The sequence below is a fragment of the Sus scrofa genome, chromosome 17 (genome assembly GCF_000003025.6).
Source record: "Sus scrofa isolate TJ Tabasco breed Duroc chromosome 17, Sscrofa11.1, whole genome shotgun sequence".
Taxonomy (NCBI): Eukaryota; Metazoa; Chordata; class Mammalia; order Artiodactyla; family Suidae; genus Sus; species Sus scrofa.
Genome location: NC_010459.5, coordinates 39,834,670 through 39,840,648, shown reverse-complemented (window position 1 = coordinate 39,840,648; position 5,979 = coordinate 39,834,670). Strand labels below are relative to the sequence as shown.

Below are 5,979 nucleotides of genomic sequence, written 5' to 3'. Positions count from 1 at the left end.
ACCCCCCGAGGGGCGGGCCAGCGGCAGCGAGGGGCTTTGCCCCGCCCACCGCACCCGGAGGGGGCGGGGCCGGGAGGGCACCTTCTTCCTGCGCCCACCCCCACCCTCAGGAATGCCACATGGCCTTCGTAGAGGAGTGGTGGGAACGTAGATCGGGATAGTCCGCTTGGGGGCAGGAAGTGGCCCGTTCCTCCTTTCGGAGAGCATTTCCGGAGCGCCTACTGTGTGCTCCATTCTGGGGGTGAGGGCCGTTACGGAGAGGAGAATTAATGCAAATCTTGATGTTTGTTAGTCCGCTCCCTTCATCAGGACCTCCCGCCGGCGGTTTGATTTTTCCCATTGCACGGAAAGGAAACTGAGGCCCCGTTAGTCCAGGGATTTAATCCCAGCTGGTAAGAAACGGGGTTTGAATGCGACGCCTGTTCTGCCCCTAGGGGCTCATAGAGTCGGGTAGAAAGGTTTCTTGAGCATTACCCCAAAGCATGTAGCCCCAGGGTCTATCACGCAAGGCAGCCAGAGCTGAAAACAGCCAATGTTTAAGGAGTGTTAATACGCAGTGACCATTAAGCGAGGCACTGCGTGTGTATCACCCTCAGATGATGGGGTAGGTGCTGTTACATGTCCTGTAAGTCCTCGGTTTGCTCATAAGCTGCTCTTGACTTTGCTCCTTGTCTCACAGTCAACCAGAGTTATTCAGCCCAGGTGGGTACCACAGTGGAGGCCAAGTCCTTATCTGATTGAGCCGGCCCTTGAAGGAGGCAGACCACCTGTCAAGGAGCCCTCGGGGCTCCTGGCTGCTTTCTTTTCTTTCTTTCTTTCTTTCTTTCTTTTTTTTTTTTGCTTTTTAGATGGTGTCTTTCTTCTTTGCCCACAACACCTAACTCCAGGACAGTTCTCTTGGTCTTCTCCAGCCCTGCTAGCACTCTCTTCCCTGCTCTTTGCTCTCTGTTCCGCATACTGTGAAATACCTGTTGACCAACCTATTGGCCTTCCTAGAAGACTTTGTGCCCTGCAGAGCGAAGCACAGAATCAGCCTAAAAATCGGCAAGGCCTTTTCTGGGCCTCTGGTTCCTCATCTAACCCCAGATATTTAGGGCCGTTGAGCTTGGAAATCAGCAGCTTTGCAATAAATGGCTTTTGGTCTTAACTGTGCTTAAACTATGGATAACTCTGAAAACAAAAATTTAGTTGGCTCCCCAGGCCCTAAGCCAATCAGAATGCTGATGATGATTGTTAAGGTGCACCTGGACTCCCCATTGAGGGCAGACCAATCTGCAAATGCTTAGAACTTCGTCGGCCACACTACTCTCCTTACAGCAATCCCAGAGGGTCAGTGCCGCTGCATTGCACTCTCCATTTCACAGATGGGGAAACTGAGGCCCAGAGTGGAGACCCCAAACAATTTCTTGGGAAAGTGATGCTCTGTCTATAGCCTTCTGAGAGAAAGAGGAAGGCTTGAGGAGTCTCAGGTAAGAAAGGTAAAACTTCAGGGCCCTGATCACTAGAATCACAGAGCATGTGTGGGATAGGGGACTTAGTGGGGGACCTGAAGGGCAGCCAGATGAGCCAGGAGATGTGACTGTCCCTGGTACTTGGTGCCAGGCATTGCACTCTGAGAGCCGGACTCTGCCCATTTTGGGAAAGCCACTGACCCTGGGCTGGAGCCCAGAGACCTCCCTGCAAATTGGGGCAGCAGAAGCCCCCTAGGCCAGTGCTTCCTAAGTCTTGTGCTAGACGAGGTTCACTGGGGCAAATGGAAGAGAGCAGCTCATTCCTCCTTTTAGCCTGCAGTGGTGCCACCTGGGAGCTGAATAGCAAAGTTGCTTCTGGAGCCCCTCCCCAGACTTCCTGGAGGGGGAAGGGGCAATTTGGGGTTTAGAGGGAGGCTGGTGGTGTGTCATGATTGTGCATTGTAAACAGATTCCCCAGGTGAAGCATAATAGTAGGTTTGAGAATTCCTATGTAAAGTTTCTCAACTAGTTAAGTATCAGGATTTAAAATGTGTGCATCCTTTAAGCCAGTAAGTCTACTTCTAGGAATCTCTCTCAAGCAATAATTGCAGAATAAAGATGAATGCTTATACAAGATTGTTCTTTGCAGCACTATTTATTTTGATGGAAAATTTCAAAGAGCTACATGTCTCACACCTCTCTCACTGGGAGCTGACTGCTTACAGCCTTCTGGGACCTCTGCACAGCAGGATGTTGTGACGGGGTAAGTCTGAGCACTAACCTGGGGGATGGCCAAGGTGTACTTATTATAACACTTGCAATGTCCTAGCAAGAAGGGGCTTTGAATATACCTGGGGAGAACTTTCATGAGAAAACTTTTTCCAACTAGGAAGTCTTTTGTTTTTGTTTTTTTAATGGCTGCACTAGTGGCATATGGAAATTTCCAGGCCAGGAATCAAATCCCAGCCACAGCTGGGACCTACACTGCAGCTACAGCAATGCTGGATTCTTTAGCCCACTGTGCCTGGCTGGGATTGAACCCTTATCTCCTCAGTGACCCAACCCACTGCAGTCAGATTCTTAACCCACTAAGGCACAGCAGGAACTCCTCAGAATTTACTTTTATTGTCATTTTTCTCTCATCCATTTTGCCCCCCTTCACATACGAAAAAACAGGGTCCCTGAGAGAAGGGACTTGCCCCATAATGAACTTGGAGTCCTGACTCATTGGACAGATCTGGGAGTGGGGTGGGGTGTGGCTCAGAGGGGAATGAGGAGTGGGCGTGGCCTCAGAGCCCAGGCTAATCTGGTGGCACCCAGGGGGCCATTTTAGGGAGAATCCTAGGAACTCCAGATTTCTCAGGCCAGGAAAGGGGTTGGATAGCTTCCATAAGGCAATCCTGCCTGTGTACTTGAAACTCAAATTAGGGAGTTCCTATTGTGGGGCAGTGGAAATGAATCTGACTAGGATCCATGAGGATGCAGGTTTGATCCCTGGCCTCCCTCAATGGATCAGGGATCCAGTGTTGCTGTGAGCCGTGGTGTAGGTCACACACATGGTTGGATCCTGCATTGCTATGGCTATGGCATAGGCCGGCAGCTCTAGCCCCGATTTTACCCCTAGCCTGGAAACTTCCATATGCCACTGGTTTGGCCCTAAAAAGCAAAAAAGAACAAAAAAGAAAACTCAAATTAGAGATCCCTCTTGATGATTAAACTCTCTTGATTGTCCCTGTTTCTAGTGCGCTTTATTGTAGAGGTTCAAATGAATGTCATGGACATCTATTTTCATTTAAAAAAAAAAAGGTGTTGATGGAAATGGAAGAGGGACCAATATTCACCAGAAGCCAACATGAGTCAAGGCTAGGTCTGGTAGCATAAAAGATGTGGTTCTGGGAGTTAGCTTGTGGAGCATTGGGTTAAGGATCTGGCATCGTCTGGGGCTCGGGTTTGATCCCTGGCCTGGGAACTTGCACACGATGCAGGCATGGCCAAAAAAAGAGAGAGAGATGGGATTCTGTGGGGTAGAGGGGAGAGCCCAGAGTCAGTGAGTAATTGACGAAACAGCTGTATTCACTCAGCGGATGGGGCCTTAAAGGCCAGGTGAAGCATTTGGATTTGGTGGTGCGGGAGGTAGGGAGCGCCTGCAGGATCCTGAGACCGTGGCTGAGGAGAGGTGGGAAGAGATTGGCGGTAGTGTGATCAGGTGAGGCAGCGCTGGGTAATTGAGACCAAACAGATGGAGACCTGTCTCTGAGGTCTAGGAGGTCGTGGCTCTCTTCTGAGAGGTTGAGCTTTTTCATCTAATATGGATTTCGGTTTATCAACATCTTACTTCTTAAAAGCCTTGTAGTATTTTGTCGATCGACTATAATTTGCCTAACTTTCTCCCAGTTGTTGGGTATTCACCCGTTCATCTAATTTGTTGAGTGCCCCGTGCTTGACAGGCTGTGTGCCTGAAGCTGGGGAAACCACCTACTAGGCTGGCATGAAGAAATCGACTTGGGCCACGTGTCTGGTGGTGGAAAAGATATGGGAATTGGATTTGGAGCCACTAGCCAGGTGATGGACGCACGTCATCCAAGTCCATTGTACCTCAGTTTTATCATCTGTGGAAACATCTGTTTTTTTTTGGGGGGGGAATCAAAGCAAATAAAGGCCATTTAAAAATGCTTCGTGAATAGCATACAGAGTTTTATAGGAGAGCAGATATCATTATGAGGGTGTCTTAGTTCTGCTTCTAATAGCTGTGGGGCTTTGACAATCCCAGTTCCCATTTCTTTCTCTTGATCTGAGGAATGAGAGAGTTGGATGTGATGAACCTAAAGGCCTCTTCTTTCTTTAGCTTTCTACCATCTAAGCCTTAATTTTTTTTTTTTTTTTTTTTTTTTTTTTTTTTTTTTGTCTTTTTAGGGCTGCACCTGCAGCATATGGCAATTCCTAGGCTAGAAGTCCAATTGGAGCTGTAGCCACTGGCCTATGCCACAGCCACAGCAACTCGGGATCTGAGCCATGTCTGCATCCTATTCCACAGCTCATGGCAACGCCAGATCCTTAACCCACTGAGTAAGGCCAGAGATCAAACCTGCGTCCGCATGAATAATACTTGGGTTCCTCACTAGTCGGATGTTAACTACTGAGCCATGTCAGGAGCTCCCATGGCTTACATGTTTTTGAAAGCAACATATTGTATATGTAAATGCCTGTTCGTCCACAGTTAAGGCAACACTGGGTTGAAGATTGAAATGCTGGATAAAAGGAGTTCCTGTGTAGCTCAGCAGGTTAAGGATCCAGCATTGTCACTGCAGTGGCTTGGGCTGCTGCTATGGCATGGGTTCCATCCCTGGCCTGGGAACTTCCACGTCACAGGTGTGGTCAAAAACCAAACCAACACTGGATTAAGATTAAAAAAATCTAGGAGTTCCTGTCGTGGCGCAGTGGTTAACGAATCCGACTAGGAGCCATGAGGTTGCGGGTTCGATCCTTGCCCTTGCTCAGTGGGTTAACGATTCGGCGTTGCCATGAGCTGTGGTGTAGGTCGCAGACGAGGCTCGGATCCCGCGTTGCTGTGGCTCTGGTGTAGGCTGGCAGCTACAGCTCCGATTAGACCCCTAGCCTGGGAACCCCATATGCCGCGGGAATGGTCCAAGAAATGGCAAAAAGACAAAAAAAAAAATCTTTAATTTTATCTTTTCTTGGTTAAGTGGTGAGGAGTATTACCTAAAAATTGTGTATGTCTCCATGGCTTTCTTAAATAGCTTTCTAGTTATACTTGATTACCTGATTTCCTGTGCAGTTTGCATCAAAGGGATATTTCAGGGACTTCCCATTGTGGCTCAGAGGAAACGAACCCAACTAGTATCCAAGAGGATGCAGATTCAATCCCTGGCCTTACTCAGTGAGTTAAGGATCTGGCATTGCCGTGAACTGTGGTGTAGTTTGCAGACTTGGCTCAAATTCCATGTTGCAGTGGTGGTGGCATAGGTTGGCAGCTGCAGCTCTGATTTGACCCCTAGCTTGGGAATGTCCATATGCCAAGGGTGCAGCCCTAAAAAGCAAAAAAGCAAGAAAAAAAGGGGGGGGCATATTTCAGATAGGCCTCAAGTTACAACCTTTTAACCTCGATATGTGGGTGGAGCAGGGTTAGGTAGAGCAGGCTTATGGCAGTAACCTGCCAGGTAGAGATGCCAGAGTTTCTTCTCTTGATGCCTTCTGCCTTCTAGACAGATTAATTAGTGAGTGTTGTGCTTTTAATTTGGGAATTAAATAAATCCCTTCTGATTTTTCTGGTAGTCTGCTCTCCTACCTGTAAACCACTGAGTACTGGCCCTTACAATCACAGCCATAGAAATCAGCTCTCAGAGTTCACTATGGTGGGGCCTGGAGACTTAATGACTGTATTTTTCCTCATTCTTTTTATTAGGGTCCTGGGTGATAGGCTCAATAGGGATCAGATTCTACGTGGCAGATATTTTTCTTTCTTTTTTTTTTTTTTTTTTTTTGTCTTTTTGCTATTTCTTGGGCCGCT

General features: G+C 48.1%; 1 long non-coding RNA gene across 1 annotated transcript in view; it reads left to right on the top strand.

Moving 5' to 3' along the window:
* LOC110257438 overlaps positions 91 to 5,979 on the top strand; it is a 69,289-nt gene continuing 63,400 nt past the window's right edge. The window contains exons 1-2 of the long non-coding RNA XR_002340023.1: positions 91 to 392; positions 2,101 to 2,214. This is a non-coding gene — a long non-coding RNA (uncharacterized LOC110257438). The remainder of the gene's footprint in view (positions 393 to 2,100; positions 2,215 to 5,979) is intronic.